Genomic DNA, 21698 nt, shown 5'->3' on the forward strand with positions numbered 1-21698 from the left:
TTGAAAAACAGTACTCTGATGCGAGAATCAATAGGCTGCGTCTGGTCACCCTAATAAAGGTGTGTAGTTAAACAGCCGCATACCAGAGCGTGCAAGTTGCAGATACTGACGTGAATGTGTACAAAGAGGTGGTACCCTTCAAACCCCATCGGGAACTTCCCTAGAAAATTGATTGTCCTTTGAAGTTGCGTGCAAGGTCATTTTCATCACGCATGTAGAGTAGTCAATAAGCGTGTTCTCATACCTGTTGCCAGGGTAGAAAAGCAATGCAATAAGTAAAGTAGTAGCAACTTCACAACTCACTCAATCCAATATAATAATAATAATAATAATAATAATAATAATAATAATAATAATAATAATAATAATAATAGTAGTAGTGTTTCGTGGTCCGTAGAAGCAGCGGTTGCTATACCAAAGGTATGAACGTACACGCAATTGTCCACTCCCCCAGCGTTCTTGAGTCTTATCCAGAATATATTCAGGAAACATGAAGCTCTATTTGTATATTTATTGATTAACGCATATTCTCTAATATTGATTTCATATATAAGCTAGTTCATTTTTTTCAAACAACTACTATCAATGTACCTTTATACACTATTTATATACAAAGCTTCTATACTCAGATTATTGAACAAGAGATAAATGTGCTGTAAGTCATGAATAATGGCGTAAACCAAAAAGAAGAAAAAAACAAGAAAACTGCATGTACTCATGCATACAGTTAAAAAAAGTTATTTAATTAAATAAATTATACGTTATTTAAAATGGAAGGTCTTTCATCGTTCTTTTCGAACTTCACATTTTCTATCACGATTGAAATCTGAAATGTTGCTCGACAAGTCTTTCTGAATAAAAAGCATCGCTAACATAAATAGTTTCTTTAGGGTAAAGAAACATCTCTCTTCCCCGACAATATGCATTTTCTTAACATTTCTTTGTATGAATGAAAGGAACAAAAAGTTCATTTCCAATAACCACTTTTTTTTTTTTTGTCTGCCGTTCTACTATAAGGAAACACGAAATCTAAGATTTTTCCTTCGAAAAAAAAAAATTAGTTTAATATTCCACGCAAATTAGGCTAAAGGAGACAGATGATTATTGACAGTAAATGATGGTGAGATTAATTTTTGTGCCCTCCCACCGGAAATCGAACACGCAACTATGTGCACAAAAGACTCAGAGCTAAGCATTAAACCAATGATAGGACTTTTTCTCCATCGAGACATCACTAACTAAATATTAATATTTGCAATGATTTGTCAGTTTTGAATGATTGGGAATTACCGTGAATTCGAAATCATTAAATTTGATGCTGAAAACATCCTGAATATAGGAATTTCTCTTTTGGGAGTGGTAGGAGTATATTCCAAAGTAGGAAAAAAAAGCGAGATGCGATTGCAAGCACTAGATATTTTTGCTAATATCAAAGTTCGTTTGATTTAATTTGGTCTACTATTCATTCTGTACATCATATTACATGTATGTTTGTCTATTGAGTCTTCTTTATTTCAGTTCTAAACTGTAACGATGTTTTCAATTGAAGAATTTTGTGAAAATAAAATCAAGCAACCTCTTAAGCATAAAAATAATATGTATACTTCTCTGTATGATAAGATTATTATTCTTTCGGTGTCACAAATTATTTCCTAAATTATAAATTACTTGGGGTCTCTGGTTCGATCCCAAGTCGCGTCAAGTGGGCTTTATGTTGAACGAATACCATGTATGTGTTTTTTCGGGGTTACCCTGTTCCTTCTACTTTCTTCATTCTAATAATTTCATTCATTCTCATCATCTTTAGCCTACACGGTACAACTATTGGAAGTAAAACTGAAAGATTTCATTTCGTAAAATTACTTATACGTCAATAAAAGTGTTGAAGAGAGATTAATTACTTAGCTGGGGGAGTGGGAAAGTCCCGTTGACTGCATTTATACTTCAGTTTGGTGTTCCATGTAGTATATCCTGATTTCATGGCTGCAGTCAACGGGATCATGATTAGTATGACAATACCAAAGAAAGGAAAACACCTTGCTTCAGAGAGAACCGATACTGGACAGTTGTTGAGGCAGTAAGCATTCTTAAAATCTGCACCGATGTGAGCACAAAATTAAATTCGCATTCCACGTTAATCAGTAGGTGCACGACTTATATAGCCTCGCTGCTGAACGGGACGTTAACCTCAAAATCAACTCAACTCATATACACCTAATTATTCTACCTCCTATCAAAATGTCTTCATTAGGTATGTTCTTTTTCACCCTGTGGAACCCTCTCAATTGCATTCTCCTCTGTCATTTCCTCCCCTATTCTAATACTTTCTTATTGGTTCATATATACGTTCCTTACGAGTTTCTGAACTCTGATCTTTCCATTCCAACCAACGTTCTTCAATGCTACCAACAACAATCCCCAATGCACGCACTCCAACGCTTTATCTAGATCAATAAATATAACATCTATGTCTTTCCCATTTTCTGGAAACCTTTCATTGAGTATCCTTAATAATTCAATTCCATCCCCTGTGCACTTGTGCTCTTTGCTGAACCTGAAGTGTTCATATTTCCTTTGTTCTTTCATACAACCTCCTGTTCAATATTTGAAGCAAACTTTTTGCTACATGCGATATGAGATTAATAGTTCTATAAATCTCGTATCTCTCTTGGTTCACTTTCTTAGCCATCGGTATCATGATCCGTCTTCAGGAAATCTTTTGGCCACTCTTTTGTTTCATATATTTCATTGCAAAGTCGGGAAAAAAACTTTTTCTTGTCCTTGTCTTCCCTATTCTTAATGAATTCGGTTAGACATTATCTGTACGGGTTGCCTTCCTATTCGTAATTTCTCATATAGCTTATTCTAACTCATCCCTTTATCGTCACGTACTACATTCTCTAATTCAACGTCTAGGCCACACGGTCTATCTCTACTCTGGTATAAGTCCAACATATTTCTTTCATCTTCCTCAGACTTCATCTCTCACTGACAACCTTCTTATTCCTATTTTCTACTTCCATCTTAATACCCTTTGTTTCCTCCGAACTTCCATAGGTTTCATCTCCCTATACTTTTCCTCATATTTCCCAACTCTCATTGTTCCATGTCATAAAACTCTTCTCTTGCTTTGTCTGTTTCTTTCTGTAAGTCATTGTTTAACTTCCTTTACATATTATTATTATTACTATTAATAATAATAATAATAATAATAATAATAATAATAATAATAATAATAATAATAATAATAATAATGCTTACATGTGGTATTTGTTAACTGCAACATTTGGTTTTCAATTAAGTTTCCATTTTCATCACTGATTCTGATGGACGTGCAGCATTATAGCTATTATGTATTTAAAAAAGAAAAAAAGAAAAAAGAAGTTCAATAACCCGAGTACTAGAACGATCTTTGAAAAAAAAAATCTTTGAGTTTTACGTCCCACGTTATGCCGGTTATGCTAAAGGAGACTGTGATTACGAGAAATGAATTAAATGGTGGAATGAAGAAAGTGGGAGGAAACGGGATACCCCCGAGAAAACCCACGAACATGGTGTTTGTCCACCACGAAGTCCACACGGCGCGAGCTGGAATCGAACTAGGGACCCCAAGCACCGGAGGTGAACGCTCTACAACCGAGCCACCGTGCCCTCCTAACGATCTTTGTATCGTACTACATATCGTCGCATGAAAACCAGAGGAACGTGACTCCATTTTCTTAGGTTTACAGGCAAGGACAAAAATATATTCTTAGAAACGTGTGTTTTTAATAGGATGGTAATTGAGCTACATTACAACAGATGATCGACAAGGAGAACAGATGGCGTTACGTTCCATTTACACCAAGTGGGACTTTCAAAATTATGTCCAAACATTAAGAAAACGAATACCGCATTTTTGGAGTTACGTTCGTCTTGTTCTCATGTGACGATATATAATAGCTAACCGTTACTCCATCATAATAATTCGTTCTCAAGACTGGATGTAAGACTATTTAGAGAGACACAAACGTCTGTCGATTTTTTTAATAATAGGTCTATTATTACTATACGATTATATTGTTATTACTGATTCCAGTGATACTAGTAACAGGATTAAGTCACATAAAATTATAGAGTACTTAATATTTTGTATATTGATTTTCAAAAATAATATTTCAGAATTATTTATTTTTTCTATGTACTGGATTTAGATAGGAAGAGACAATTACAACATCCGGTTCCGCGACAAAGAAATTTTAACAACCGGTTCGGGTGATCCTGCTGAATGACAACACGGGTACTACTTGAAAAAACATACTTATAGAAATAGTTTATGTTTTTGAAGGAAATTACATTGCTAAAACATCGCTACAAGTTAAGGGAAGAAAGCTTATGGAATGTACCACATCTTGTGTAAAGTTTATGAAGCTGAATGAAGTTTGCTTTCCATAGCCTATAGCGATATCTACCGGTGTGACATTCCCCAAGAGCCGCCGCGACTGTACTTTTCGATATGATAAACTACGGGCATCTTTGGCATGTTAACATTTAAGAACGCAAGAGAACACAATGGTGCCAGGCCCTATTAAATGTCAAACGCGTGCCTCAATTTGAGAATTACTTGAATTACTAAGAGCTAGAGAGTGCTCTCTAGTTTCTACCGATTACAATATAATTCATCATCGTTGTTGTTCGTTATAAAAGTTCAGCGCCCTTCTTCAGCACAGAGGCTGCGTGAGGCAAGGACTTACAGTTTAAGCTTGAACACAAAACACCCCAATCCGTTCAATTGTCTCCCAACAGAATTTAACCCGGGATCCTGTTCACTAAAGGCATGCACGCTATCTGGTCGAGAAGCGAAGTCTAACTTCCCATTGTAATTATATACTAACACCTGCAATTTCTTAACACAAATTTAGAATGTTCCGTATACAAATAACTTCATCTACCTCATTCGTATTCGCATAGAAATCATAAGTTTTTTAGCCTTTAATGTAGTATCTCCCCTTCTATTTTCTTACCCTTACACCGTATCTAATACGATGTCTCTCAATAGCAATTTCTTCTGCAACAATATCCTCTTTTACCTCCAGTTACGCTACCATTATTCCCAACTCTCTTCACTGCTTTCTCTTCCCACTTTATTAAGTTTCTATGTTGCTCTTTCCTCAGCTCACACCACTTTTTTTCTGTAAATTACTTGTAAGACAATGAATAATATATAAAATTAATGTAAAATGTAAGCCAGGTAGTATCTACAAGGGTCGTTCAAGGTTGGCCGGGACTTTTTATTTCTTCAGAGGAAACAGATAGCACAACAAGCACCAAACTATGTCAGCTTTTCCAAGTATTCTCCGTGCGCGTCGATGCACCGTTGCCATCGTTATGGCAGCTCCCTCATTCCTTTGGCGTAGAAAGAACTTGGTTGTTCTCGTAGCCACTGGAGGACATCGTTCCGCAGTGCATCATCTGTCTTGAATTTCTTCCCTTCCAGCTGGTCTTTAAGGGGTGCAAACAAATGATAATCACTGAGGGCTAAATTTGTACTGTAGGGGGAATGGGCAGAACTTCCAAGTTCATTTCGGCCAGGGTTGTCACATCGGCCGTGTGAAAGCGGGCATTGTCATGGAGAGGAATGATATTTCCAGACAACATCCCAGGTCTTTTCTTGCGAATGGACATTCGTACAGCACCACCTAACAACTTGGAGTAATACTGGGCATTAATTATGCTCCCTTTGTCCAGAAAATCCACATGGATAACGCCCTTCATGTCGCAGAAGATACTTGCCATAATCTTTTCAGCGCACGCCTGCGTTTTGCTTTTCTTGGGCGGCGGGAATCCTTTATGCCGCCACTCCATGCTGCTTGTTTTGGTCTCTGGGTTTGAATTGTACAACCATGTTTCATCATACGTGATTAATGGATTGCAACAAGTCATCACCTTCGGCTCGAAACCGATTCAGAAGTTGTTCACAGACCGTCATGTGTGTCCACCTCTGATCAAATGTCAGCTGGCGGGGAACCCATCTTGCACAGATTTTGCAGAAGCGTAAGTGATCGTGAATGATTGTCTCAACACTCCCGATACTGATATTCACCTCGGCAACAATATCCCGCACTGTAACTCGCCGGTTCTCAAGAATCACTTGCTCAACACGTGCGATATTCACTGGTGTGGCTGCAGTTAGGCGAATGTGTCCATGCGCATCTTTTGTCACCAGTTCCCGTCCTTCGCGAAACTGTTCACACCATTCGTACACTCTTGTCCGTGACATCGTTTGTTCACCATACTGTGCTTGCAATCTTCTGAAAGTCTCAGTTTAACTTTGTCCTTCACAAGAAATTTGATTACATACCGCTGCTCCACAGCCACATATACAGATCTTGCCGTCATGTTCGCTGCAACTGCTGTGCATGCGCCAAATACGTCATGCCGGGCGCTAGTTACTTGAGAAGGAATACATTACGTCACCCGTAAGTTTCATCATGATCCGGCTATTCTTCGATTATTTACGTACGAAAATCCCGGTCAACCTTGAACGACACTTGTAAAAAATGCTATTAAGTAAACTATTTCCACACAATAAATTATTTTCAGAATGCTATGAAATAAACGATTTTCTTATAAACCACAACTTTAGGTGCACAGTTAATGAACTTGTCTTCAGGTTCAACCCGTTCTACGATTGTGCTCTTTAGGCTAAGAGAGTTATCAAGTAATAATTTAAATTAAAATAAACGATAATGCAATTTAGGCTAAGAAGATGGATGATTAACAGAAGTGAATAAATATATTTAAAAGCGATGGAATGAGAGTGTGCGAGGAAATGAGAGAACTCTGAGAAAAGCTACATACACGATATTGTCCACCACGAACTCACATGGCTTGGGATCGAACCAGCGACCTCAACTACTGAACCACTATGACTTGATAATTGTTGTTTACTCAAATTTATACACAAAACGAATTACTTACGCCTAACAGCACCTTGCAGATACTGTCTGCCTTATTTTCAAATTATTATTATTGTTTGTCTGAATTATTCACTTCTTTCTCTCTGTCTTTTCCTACTTATATGGAATCGAAGTTTCTGATGAGTTTTTTTCCATCAAGCCCTGTGCAGGAATTTTTCCTGTAGGACCTTTCTCTCTGAATTGTGTAAATTGTTCATTCAGATTGAGAAAAGAGGAGATGAACAAAGCTCGGAGAATTTTAGTCGTTTTTTAATAGTACTTTCCTGATGTTTTCATTTCTTCTCTATGCACTATAATACTCGTCATTTAACCAGAATTGTTACAATATTCTATCCAGCAGTACGTTCTTATCTTGATTTCTATAGTTGTCACAATACTCTCTATCACAACGGTATTGCTTTTGACAGTTTTGTAATGATTTAGACCTCTCACTCTTTTCACACCTTAACTAATATTTTCTATCGTCATGTTTATTCCCATTTAGATTCACAGCACCAATAATCTCATTTGTAGAACAAATGAATAATCAGTTCTACCCCCTACAGAAGAAAATTTTCCTATTTTAACCCTTCATCAATATGTTTATAAATTTATACTTTTGGAAATACATTTTAAAATAATTTGTAGGAATTCAAGAATAAGGTTCATATTTGGTACACAAGAAGAGAAGATACTAGGTGCTAATGGTTCCTATATTACGACCGCATATAAATATAGGATGGTTAAAACTATACTCACCTTAACATGGCATGTAACCGAAACAGTCACTGCCAATTATTCGAGCAGCTGGATTAGCCTGTTGAACATATCCTTTTTTAACGTGTCTGAAGTATGATATCCTATGTTTCATTAAGATCTTGTTGTGACTCGAGTATAGGTATTATTAGCGTCCAGCTAAGAATCAGACGTCAATCCCTCTGAATTTGCGCAATTGTCAGATACGATTTAGGTCTGGAGACTTAGCAGGCACGGTAAAAGCCGCATACAGAGTAGACCACACAGTATGCAAACGTGAGTTATCTTGCTAGTCTGCAGATAAAGTCGGAGATGAACAATAATAATTACACGAATTGTACAACCAGTATATTTCCTTGCATGAAGACCAAAGAAAGTTGAATGGTGTAGTTTATTGTCTCCAAATTAGAATGGTAGTTCTGACTTGTGTATCGCGAGGTTTGCAGTACTTCAATATGTACGTACATCGTCTGTACGGTGCATGTCATGGGACCAAAACAAGCCTTTTCTAGCACGGATATATAATGGCACTTACTGTAGTGGTGAGTCGTGTTTGTTTAGGCAACCGCAAAAATGAAGTACAACAATTTTAATTCGGGAATTTTTATTTTAGTACATGAGTTCGCCCTAAATTGGCCATAACAACGCACCTTCCGGCCAGGAAAAGCTTCAGAAACTGGCGAATTGTCTGTCATGAATGTACCTTAGCTCAAGCATAGAGACGAGTTGGTGTGTGCAAGAAACTCCTCGAATACCCATGTTAGACGCATTTTGCTCGGAATAGTTGGTTTAGATACCCAGCAAAATGTTGAGTGTATATATATATTAGTTGGTTTAAGATTTTTCGAAATCATGGAGTGCATAATGATGGCCAGATGCCAGTGCCTGTCGTAAAACATGGCTATTTCAAGTACAAGGTAATCCTCTCCGTCTGATGGGACTATGTGGAGGTAATTCACGAGTTTGTTTCAGAGGATTAAACTACCTATGCTAACAGTACTTCGGATAGCTGGTGCGTATGGATACCATTGTGCGTAAAAGAACATCCTGCGCTGACGACAACGAAACGAGCCATTCCGCAGTAAGATCTCATATCCACCGAAAGCTTCAAATAAACTCCACTGATGTCATACCCAGCATACAGCTCTGCCCTCGTACCCTTGGATTATTACTAGTTCAAAACAATGATTCACTTTCTGAGCTCGCGGTGCTTCATCAACCGAGAGTAGTTGATAACTTCACTGGTGACATTGTTCCGTCAAGAAAGAAAGAAGGAAAAGAGAAGAAACATTGAAATTCAAATAAATTTGACTCTTATACTAAAGTTGATAATCTCAAATTAGAAATTACGTATGCAAGGGTCTTTCACTTTTTCTCCTAGTATTGACGTTTGTGAAATTTATTACGCAAACTAACTAACTAACTAACTCTATGGCCTATGGAACCCGGAGGTTTAATGCCGCGTTCACAAAAGCTTTGCATTGACTTCTATCCTTAGCCAATTGGATCCAGTTTCTACTTTGTATTCCTATATCTGCGAGGTCCATCTTAATATTGTCCTCCCATCTGCGCCTAGGTCTTCCTAATGGTTGCTTTCCGGTTAGTCTTCCAGTTAAGATTTTAAAAGCGTTCCTACTTTCTTCCATCCTGGCTACATGAGCTGCCCACGTGAGCCTCCTAGACTTGATGATCCTAACATTACGCTATCTATCCTAAAATATCCTTAATAGCCTATTATTACAATAAACTAATACGTAGTTTCTTCTATGAATACCAATGGACAATAAATAGAAATTTAATTTATACCTCAAATATAAAAGGATACTGGTATTGACTTGTGCTCATAATAAAGAAAATACAAAAAAAAATCGCTTTCGGAGAGAATAAGACTAAGGTGCTCCGTAAACGTCCTAACAAAAAGGTCTTCTGACGTGAAGTTTGAGAAACAGAGTTATACTGTAGATACGTGTAAAATTCGGGGTAAATTTAACTTACCGAATTCGGAATAACCTCGTTTCCCGAAAAGAAAGTAAATATGTTAGACAGCTAAGTTACCGTCTCTCTTCGTACTCTGGAAGTTACCCGAACATTAAACCCGAATTTGTACTAACTATATATAAATTTATAGTATAGTATTTACTATTTTGGAGGCAATATAAAAGCAGAGACAATAACGAATTCCCAGAATAGAACTTTACAGGAAACATATATTATATATATATATATATATATATATATATATATATATATATATATATATATATATATATAACCAATAAACTCAATTACGTTTTCAGTTTTTGTAATCTGTACCTTTAGTTCAATACGTATATATGTATGTATGTATCATTGTTGTACAGAAAATTTTCCTAACAGACATACAACTTATAATTATGAAATATTAAGGATTTAAGGTTTATTTTTACTTACGGCAGTGTTATTCTGCGAGTGTGAAAAAGATTTAGTTTACTGTTTTCGGAGTATTAAACATAAGGCAATATTACACTGCGAATTTTAAGTGTTCGAAAATAACAAAATTTTCACCAAGCACAAACTATTTAGAATCGAGATGACAAGCGTGTTTGATCAAATTTTGAAATCTGACCTCAGAGCTAGTGTGGATCACCCCGTTCAAGTGATCGCATCAATTATTACATTAAAAATCCTAAATAAAATACAGCTAACCTTTATTCAATTTTAGAACATGCCAATATAAAAATTGTATATTATATCATGTTAAAACACCTTGACTGTGGAAAGACGAAGTACGGTGGTTCATTGGTAGAAAGCTCACAGTTAGTACGAGAGGTCTCTAGGTCGCTTTGAGATCATGTCAAATTGTAGTAGACATAATCTTGGCACTGAAATTTCACAATTCGCTCATTGCTTTTCATACCTTTACTCAACTTTTCCACAATAATTCTCTTTAAGTAATCATTCGTATTTAGACCAAAAGAATAAGCATGGGACAATAAAAGCTTTATCTTGAGCATTGAGGATTTGTTATTGAACAACTGTATGTCTGTTTTGAACATCTAAAACCACTTGCCAGGAAATGATTATATATTTGAATACTACTCCAGTATTCACACATATAGTGGAGAACTAATATAGTTCATTCGCAACAGCCGATAACGAAATCGAACCCACTGCTTTCTGATTGCCAGGCTTCAATCCTAAGGTCTCCTTAGAACACTTTCTTACAGCTTCAGTTCTGCTCCATGTACTACCAAATCTCTAGATTATCAAAACTTAAATAAAAAATGTTTGAAGAAAACAAATTAATGTGCACTAAGTTGAATAATATTACCTTTATTGCAAAACAATGCTTAATTCTGCACAAGTATCTAATGGCATAACTTGTGTTAGCATAACCTCTATCAACTTTCACATAATGGATACAGAAAATACAATAATAAAAGGATAAACGATACATTAGTATTGAAATCTTATGTAATGTAACACACAGAAAAGCAAATGATCTAACAAGTTTGATAACATTGCTGTTAAGGCTAAAAAGCGTGTTACTCTAAACAACTACTTAAAAAATACAACTGATAATACCATAATGTCTATCAAATTTTATCCTAATGGATGTAGGAAAATTAGAAACTGAAGTGATACGTTAATATTGAAATCTCGTAATGCAACACTGTGAAAACCAAGTGGTCTACCAAAGTCGATAGTATTGTTGTTAATGCAAAAATCTTAACTCGAAACAAATGTGAAATTACATAACATCTGTCAACTTTCATTATAATGGATATGATAAAACACTGAAAAACAAATGATTCCTTAATATTAAAATCTATTGTAACACTGTGAAAAGCAATTGGCCTGACAGATCTGCTGATATTATCGTTAACGAAGAAATTCTTTATATACTTCACTCTATAAGAGCTAAAAGTTCTTACCGCTATTAAGAATTGTAATAGTATATTATCAATAAAATGTTATGATAATGGATATGGTATGACCCACTGGAAACATTAATGATAGGTTAGTATTAAAATCTTTTGTAATATAACACTGTGAAAATTAAATAGTCTAACAAATTTCATAATACAATGGACTCTCTCTTATCCGATTTCTCCTTAACTGGAATAACGATGCACCTTCTAAGAAATAAAGCATTTTGTTTATCAGTTATGTCGGAGCTTCACAAAAATAAACTCCACAAATCACAAATGTTTCAAGTGATTTTTGTATTTTTAATTCCAAATATACTTTATTTCGTTTAGTAAACGCGTTTATAAAATGCAGTACTATACTTCATTCAGTCTTGTAGGTTCAATCGTCTTTGTGTGTGTGTTTTCTTCCACCAATACACGTACACAGTAAGTGTCTCAGTTGTGTGATAATCTACAGTATATTATTGTAATATACAACATTTCGTTCAATTGAATGAAACTGAAGCAGCTTGTGGTAGAAATTTCTGGTTTTGGTAACTTAAATTTATTGAACTATAATACTATAAGTCGTCTTAGCCATTGTAGAGGCGCAACAGAATTTAGGGGTTATGAAATAGTGATTTTCGTTTTAACCGACTTAGTTATCCTACTCGTGTTTGGTCCCGTGGTGTCGAGTAACAGGAAACCTACAGTATTATCTTTACAGCACAAACTCCTTAACTCTACACGAATATCTAATGTCATATCCGATGTCAAGTTCAACCATAGTGGATATAGCAAATACATAGAAAATATAAATAATACGTAAGTATTTAAATACTTTGTAACGTAACACTGTGGAAACCAAATGGTCTCACAAGTTTAATATTATTATCTTTAATGCGCAATAAAATGTATCAATTTATCATAGTTTATATAGTAAAAATATTCTGAAAATACAAAAGGTACACACATTAGTTTTAAACTCCTTTAAAATATAAAATTTAGAAAAAAACACCAGACAAAATTTTCTGCGAACTGTCATTCCTGTAACAAATTTAGGAAAATGTATTAATAGAAGCATGTACCGCTTTCAAGCTGTTGCTATTTTCTCACGCACACGTAGTATCCTCTTAAAGAATTGACAATATATAATAAGGTAAATCTCAATGAAGAATTCTGAACACACAATAACTACACAATACTTCTTTTCTGCGTGTTTATATTACAATATAGAAAATTAGGAACGCTTTCCAGTGTACGTTTACTTTATTCTCTCAGAAAGATCTACTATGTTTATAAACAGCAAGAACAGCTATAATAGCTTGCGCATGGAGTGAATTATAATGTTTATGTATTTACGCCACTAGAAAAAAAATATGGAAGTTTCCTAAATGGTATAGCGGAAATTCTGTTGAAAATTTCATGCATATTACTATTCATCATTTGTACGTATGAAATATATATTCAATTTGCACGCTCCACAACAGTTCGATGTGAAATCAGTGACCATCCACATTATACACTACATGAAAGTTATTCGTTTTTAATTATTAATATAGAATGGAAATACATCCCCTGAGAAATTTCATTCTGGTACATATTACTGACATCGGTCACATCTTTGTGCAATAAATTCGGAAACATGTTCATATTTATATTTACAAATCTCTTGAATATATAAAAGATATCTTAACACGACATTATTCCCACCAGTAAGGCACTGCAGAGGATATTTAGTGAACTAAAATTTGTCAATATCTAAAAGGAAAACTGATCAGTATGCTGATGTTACATGGAACACCTTATTAACATATATGCCACCCTTACTAAATCTACTTTGAATTAAAAGCCACACAACAAATGGCACTAAATATCATTGACATTTGAAATTCATTAGTTTGGTTTCACAATGTTGTTACTTTACCACACATTTGATTTCGAGCTTGAAAAGTTTACGAAGAATGAGTTTCATGTATCTTCCCTAACTTTATGCACTCCTGACCAATAAACGTTACATAAAACAGTTTTTACTTGATGCTGTTTCTAACTGAATCATTTAAATTCACTAAACTATTTCCCATTACCTCAAACATTAAGGATATAAAAGTTTATCCTTGCATTCTGAATTATAAGCAAATATGTAACTTCTTATACTTTCGTACTATATAAAGACATTGATATATATGACTTTACGAAGAGATGTACGTAAATTAAACTTTTCTTGTCATAAAAAAATACACGTAACTGAGTATCACAAGTTAAAATTTATAAACTAGTTTAATTATACACGATTCTAGATAAAGCATAAAATAATTATTAAATGCGTGTAATAATAAACAGTGCATTCTACTTATATCAACATAAATGCGTTAAGGAAAACACATACTAAAGTTTAATTCAAGGAAATCCTTCACTCGCAACAAAAATAAAGGAAGATAGTATATACATTCGTAGTATACACAGGTGTTTTTCGTTTAGATACAGTGAATGAGAAGTTAATACATGAACATATACATGTTATTTACAGTTAAAAAGCGGAGTGAATCTTGAGGCACTTGAGAACAATGTACCTAAATTAAAGGGGTTTATTGTCAATTCCATAGTTATTGACTTTTTCCCAATAATTAGTGTATGTAGCATGTAATGAACAAAACATAGAAAAAATTCCCATTGTTGATTATTAAAATAAAACTGTATCAGAAAGACAATTATGGCTTCATGTACTGCACTTATTCCACAAAAATAGAAAACACAACACTAAACAATAAATTCTTTATATAACGTGCAAAAAGAAAAATTACTATTCATTATAATTACTGTGAATCACATTACAACGCGCTTCCAGTACAATTGTGTTTAAAAAACACCTTGACATTGTATCTTAAATAAATTCTATTGATTTGTCTCCAGTGTATAAAGCATTCAAAAAGTTTTATAATAGCTTGAAACAAAAATAAATTTTAATTTACTATTTTTCACATTTTATTGACAAGTTCCTTTAAAAATCTCGCATACTGCACCTATTTCCCACATGATGATTTACTGGTCTTCAGAATTTAATGTAGTGTAGGTTACTTAAGACTGATTCATTCTTAGTATTTTCACTATATTAAAAACTGTAATTTTGATAGTGATACATAGAAATGGAATTGATCAAAATGACGTAATATTAAATATTGTTGAAACAAGTAAGCGGCGATGGTGGATGGTTTATATCAAGAGTTTTTGATGGAAAAGTGAGAATTCCGTACCTTTGGTGCTCTGTTCTAAAAAACAAATTATTTTAGATTTTTTGGTTCAAGGTTTACCTCAGCCCATGATGACAAATACACATATTCTTATATATAAAATTGGTTTGATAGTACAATGAATGGACTAAACACAATGTCGAGAGGATACTTCAAGTGATCCTAGTTCAACATGAGCTGCTTCAGACTAAGGATCAAGCAACGATAGATTAACTGGGACTTATCAACGTGTGAAATGGTTTTCAAGAGATAATAATCTTAAAACTCACAGAAAGCAAATAGAAATGATATGTATACATACGGATCGCTTCGATCTAAAGTGGTGTAACTCAAAATTGGATTTTTGCAGCAGAAATCTTTGAACTTCAACATCTTACGTAAATCACATCAAGAGAATGTTATTAACTGTCAGCATTACAAAATAAACTTCATAAGTATATATTTGGTTGGAATCACAAAATAAATATGAATTTTTCATGAGAAATTGAACTTCAAAGTCCTCGCTGTCCGTCCATATATCCTAAATCGCACCAAAAGGCTTCGATCACAGAAATATACATGAGATATTTTCTTACCTTGCTGATACATTTAATTTTATACAAAACGAATATCCTTGAGTTCGAACATAATAACTTCAAACATTTTCCTTGTTTAACAAGCATAAATTATTGAGTTTTGAGACTTCTCATCTCTATTTATTATACATACACGTAAATGTCAAGTTTATTCACCATATGAATCCCGGTTAGAAATGAATCAATCAATATTCTAAAAAGTTTCAATATGAACTTAATTACTTCGTGTGCAGATAAAACTCAGAGAAATAAGAAAAAAGAGCTTAATGAACACATGCAAAACATCACTTTCTTTAAGAGTAACGATTATTAGGAAATATCGTGATGCAAAGCATACATAATTGTACAAATTACATAAAAAAATATTACATAACATGACTATAGGGGTAAATACAAGCTCCCCTTTCTTTTCAAGGAACATAATATATGAATTTAATGTAAGGTTTTAAGAAAATTGCAAGAAAAATGATTTAGTCGGGTGAGGATAATTTCTTGCTTTGACGATTAGCATTGCGTTCTTTATCTCTGAAAACTGTAACAGTTATTTTAGGGCAAACGCTATGCCCGCTTAGCATCATTGCATTTCCTCTTCTTATAATTAAGTCTTCGTTAGTGGAAATCATCTCAACGTCTCCAGTAAGTGAGGCTGTAGTATTCTCCCTTTCTTCATTTATTGTAAATCTAAGCTTAGAAGCTTCATCTGATATACCAACTAATTGAAGAATGTGATGAACTCCCTTATAACTGTCACTGTATATTCTTCTATATAAAAAGATACCCAAATCTTTTATATTCCACATAGAAAAGTGATCACTCATTGGGTAAATTTTGGGACAAAAGCACGTCTTTGCGTCGCTTACTTCTTCCACTGCCACTATTGAACTATGTGCTTGTGATACGTGTTCTTGAAAGTTCTGGATGTGCACCTTGACTATGCAATTTAAAATTGGGCAACTGAAATCCTTATATGAACATTCTGAAACATGATGGTCCATGTCTTTGCTTTTTAAAGTAACTTGACAACCATTGCCTCTGAAATCGCAGGGAAAAGTCATTGACTCTTTCAGTGCTTCAAAAAATTTGTCAACATAAGCAGGCTCTTTATATCGGCCATCGTAAGAATCAAAAGGACATAAAGTACACTTACCCGAAGAACAGCAGGAATTGCAGAAACGATGATTGGCTTTGCACTTGTAAATGTTTCCGTTTCTAACAATCTTACTACATTTAACACAAGTAATATCTTTCCACAAATGCTGATGTTGCAAGTCTGTGCTTTTATCAGGATTTGTACTGGTCATTTCGTAAGTTACCTAAAAGCAAGAAACAAGAGAATAAGTCACAAAGTACATTTTCTATCAGGAGCTCGGGGGGGAATTAAGTTATTAGGTAGAATGGGCTGAGATCGGACCACAGAACAATATGTAGGTAGATTAAGTTCGGCACTATAACTACATACGGTACCGAAAGGTTGTTTAATATGTGTCATTGTTTGTATTATATGGAAATATTGAATTTTGGCTTCCCTCGCGCCTCTCTCTCTCTCTCTCTCTCTCTCTCTCTCTCTCTCTATATATATATATATATATATATATATATATATATATATATATTGAGAGAGAATTTTTATTGATGATCACGTCACTTAAACTTCATTCTTTAAATTTCGATAAACTTACTCCCTTGCAGACAAATACTGGTTGTTTGGGTTGGAGCTCAGTGTTCCTTTAAGACAGAGACTACATAAGACGTAGACCAACAAGCTCTAGATGGGACCCAAAACCTACTAATTTCTTCAAATTTTGACTCTCAAACCAGGAATCAAACCATAAACTTCGTGCACATAAGGAGCGGGCGTGCTAGCCACTTTCTCGCTTCAATCCGGACATTCATTTTGACTCTATGATCATATTTTAAATCTTTTTTCTACTATTGTGACATTTAATGGTCTTCACTAATCTCCCCATCGCTTTCTTACTTATATAAATAACAAGCATTAAATTTCTAGAATTAGTCCATTTAATATTTAAGGGAAAGCTACATAAGAGTAATCGTTAATCGCAAAACCTTTCATGAAATGTAGAAATCTGATTGTCACAAAATTACTTTATAATCTCCACGCCCAAATTACTGATCTATACGACCAGCAAGCAGATATTGCTATATTCATGAATATTTTATGGACTTTTAAATAAAGTACATTCAAATTTATGGTAACCAATTTGATAGCTATGTAGCCGCACGCGTGAATACGCCATAGAATTTATTGAGAGTAGTTCAAAAGTACTCTGTGTTGATTTGCAAGATGGATGTGAATGATCATACGGGTCCGAAATGTACTGGAGGGCTGCATTGCTTATAGCGAAATAAGTAAACAGCGTATAATAAAATGCTTCCATGTGTCAAAAAAGTTGTCGAGACTGTGTTGAATCATAACAAACTAGCCGCACCATTCTATTGCTCGTCCCTCTAATAGTGGCCATAGTAGTTATTGAAAAGCCAGGCGTACACCCAATGTGTTGCAAAAAGTAATTTTCACGGTGCGATTTGAGAACCACCGTCTCAAATAATAATAGCGCAATGCAATGTTCCTCCTCTCTGTAAATATATAATTGTGCAAAATTTACATATGGTAAAGAAGCCTACGCCTCGGATTCGTATGCTCCGTCCCTCGCATATCATGAAGAAGAGTAAACACTCGAAAGCCAACTTGCAGGGTAAGGTAAAGTTTCACAGACTGAACAAGCCTTGGAAGTATCTGTGGGAATGTGATAAGAACATTGCCTCTTCTACCATCTCAATAATTTCAGAGGGCATTCTGAGTGGGATCGCGATTGTTTACAGTTTTCCACACGGCTGTATTGTTGTTGCTGGTTACAGCTATAATATCGAACATAAGCTACGAAGAGCGGACACAAACCTTAAAATCAATACAGTTTATTACCAAAGGATTTCGGAACCGCTATCATGATATTTCATTTCTATACAACGCCGACACAGCTCGCATTGTTGTTCACAGGATAAAGCGTCAGTCATACGGCGAAGCTAACGTTTACGTACATGAGTAGGACGGCATATGAAGCAGGAATTCATTTACTTCTTCTTACATATATCCCCTGATGCATGTCCCATGGACTTTTGTGTTTTCTTGTTGATGCGAGCCGTCGACAGCCGTATGCACACGACGGTCTTTAGAAAGTTCAAGAGAAACAGATTTAATCAAACTGCTTCAGCGCATCCTTGTTGAATGGAAACTAAAATGCAGGGAGTTATCTAACCGACAAATCTTACAAGGTGAGCACAATCACTGGTAGGATTGCGATATTTGTTAACCTGGTAAGGATGTTAAATTCGATGCCATAAACCTGAAACAAACTCCTGTACTTTGCTCGCATTATTCATTAAAATTCAGAATCGTGCTGAAGCTGAAGGGCTTTAAACTATATATTCCGGTATCTACACTTTCGCATATAGTACGCAAAACTTTCCACAGCTTTCATAACATGCGCCAAGTCGGCTATATCGTTATGGTTTCATTACATTCGGACGCCTCAGTAATAACAAAATTATCCACATGTCTTGAGATATATATGTCTAAAAGTTGCAGTTTCTAAAACGGACACTATATTCAATCCAACTGCAGGGAATTGAAATTAGAATCTAGTTTACCGAGGATACGCACATTAGTTAGTTACTTTATTATTTTCATTTTAAGCAAAAAATGAAGCACTAAATGTACCGATCTTTTCTTTTTACTCGCTTCACTTTGAGGTTCTTTTTCTCATATTTTCTTTCAATACATTGGCTTTATTCATTTTGTTTACTTTTCATATTATGCAAATGAGAGGGGATCACAAATAAACACCGAGAACAGTTAAAAGAAATACGCAGTTTTTCAGTTAAATTCGAACCCAGGATAAACTCCGTTCTGCGGTCGAACACTACAGACCACTCATCCATCTGGGACACCAGCGACAAGATCAACGGGAAAGCGTTTTTTACTTATACTTTAAATTTTGTTTCTGCACTTCTATTTTCTGTTTTAATTTTTTTCAAGCTGTTCTTTTAATTTTAGTTCTGCATTCTTAATTTTCGGTTTTACAGTTTTGTTTTTACTTTTCTTTTTAATTTTGTGTCTGCATTTTTATTTCAGTTTCGCATTTTTGTTTTACAAAGTTGCACTTTTCAGTTTTACATTTTTGTTTTTCTTCTACTTGTACCTTTAATTTTGTTTCTGCATTTTGTATTTCAGTTTAACATTTTTGTTTTCCAAAGTTTCACTTTTAATTTTACTTCTGAACTTTTTTATTTTCAGTTTTACATTTTTGTTTTTACTTGTACTTTAAATTTTGTTTCTGCGTTTTTAATTTTCGGTTTTACATTTTTGTTTTTTCAAAGTTGTACTTTTAATTTTAGTTCTGCATTTTTTTTATTTTCAGTTTTACATTTCTGTTTTTAAATTTATATAATACTGATTACTTCTGATATTGTAATACAAGTAACTTTTATGAAACTAAACTTTTCAGTCTGACAATCATACAATTAAAATTTCAAATGTTGTAAAATTTGTAAATTTTTATGGTGTTTCGTATTTAATGTGGATACATGATGGTATTGTAGTAATCAAATATTGATCCATAAGAATTCACATAACGTATCTTATTATAAAAGTTAAATTAGCAACTATCATGAGTGCTTGTCATATTTAAAATAATATAGTTATTGATACTAGATGTGATATCCCGTATCTATTGCAAATGAATAATACGAATATACGAATAAGATATTGTTCTGTGATCTTATAAATCAAATACTTCTTATTATAACCCAAAACACATTAGTACGTATGCCAATTAAACTCTCGATAGTTCATAACATATCAATATTTATTGTTAATTGTAATGTGCTGCATCTACCGATAATAAAAATTCTCTAACATATCTTTCTTGATGTCAACTCCTAAGTTTAAACTGTCGAAATGTATCAAAGTACCAATGGTAGACTTAGTAGCTACCGATAATACCTGTAATGTCTCCCGCCCGCACACATCTAAATAATAATACTTTGTAAATGTTACATTAGCCAACATAATCAAATATATAAATAAATTACTTCAATCTGGTAGTTGTATATATAATGTTCCTACTGTGTCAATCTTTGTCTCCATTTCAATTAAACACGTGGCTAGCAATAATCTAGCATAAAGGAAAGATTCCAGGCATAAATATAATCATAATCTCTTTAGCAACAACCCGTATGATTTGTGTCAATGCAGGCAAAACATATGGCATACCATTTCAAACAAATCGCAGCAAATATCATGGCTGTTTCAAACAAAATACAATTTTACCTGTTGTTATCCTAGTAGAACATTTTAAATGGTTATCAAACTACTCAAAGCATATGTAATAAAGTATTGGACATGTTTAAATATCCTTGATATATTAATTCGTAGTTGTAGTAATGTGGTCATCCTCAATAAGCTGTAACCGTAGACCTCTTTATAGATTCAATGGTTATAATATATGTCTAAATTAATAATCATACTACCATAATCAATTCTAAGTTTCAAGTCCAATCATTATAATTCGTTCTACAGCTCTGTCTATCACATAAAATGGATAACTTTCCGCTGTGCAATTACACTGTCCAATAAAAGTTTGGTAAAAGTGGTGGGGAATGGGTGATTCTGTTCGATACCACATTAATAGCTGCAAAATACGTAAGGTTTCCGCCAATCACAGTATTGTTGGAGGTGATAAATTGTAAAAAAGTTGCGGTACCGCGAAATACTATAAATATGACATTTTTAAAGAAATTGTGTGTATCTTCCATGGAAATATAACGACAAATATATTTCTTTAGTTGTCGGAGGTCACGTTAAAGGATGGTCTTTCATAAGACACCGTTTTAAAGGAATTTGCAATATCTTGTTTTAGTGCAAAAAATAGTTCGTACTGTCTGTGTTGCGTAACTATCCTTCAATAGTATAACGAACGGCTTCCAGGAAACAGTCATGGTGATAACTACAAACTATTCAAATTATCTTGGTACAAAGTATGGTCTATTAAAATACTGGATGTTATTAAAATTACACTTCGTTCATTGATACTTCAACTACTTCCTTTACAAGTTAGAGTCAGTGGCTGTTAAACAATAAAAACTACTCCACCGACAGATTTTGCAAAATGAATTAACAATGCCTGAGACAAAATCTTACTACTGTGAGGAGATGTGTTGTTGGACTTTTTCTAAGAGAAAACAAATATAGGAAATGGTCCTTCTTTA

The 21698-nt window shown here is 34.2% G+C and overlaps 1 long non-coding RNA gene across 1 annotated transcript in view; it reads right to left on the minus strand.

Annotated features, from left to right (window-relative positions):
* Positions 1-10981: 10981 nt before the first annotated feature.
* LOC145681085 (uncharacterized) overlaps positions 10982-21698 on the minus strand; it is a 42215-nt gene continuing 31498 nt past the window's right edge. The window contains exon 2 of the long non-coding RNA XR_014130720.1: positions 10982-16723. This is a non-coding gene — a long non-coding RNA (uncharacterized LOC145681085). The remainder of the gene's footprint in view (positions 16724-21698) is intronic.

Source organism: Thermobia domestica, chromosome 3 (assembly GCF_964235325.1).
Source record: "Thermobia domestica chromosome 3, izTheDome1.hap1.1, whole genome shotgun sequence".
NCBI classification, from domain to species: Eukaryota; Metazoa; Arthropoda; class Insecta; order Zygentoma; family Lepismatidae; genus Thermobia; species Thermobia domestica.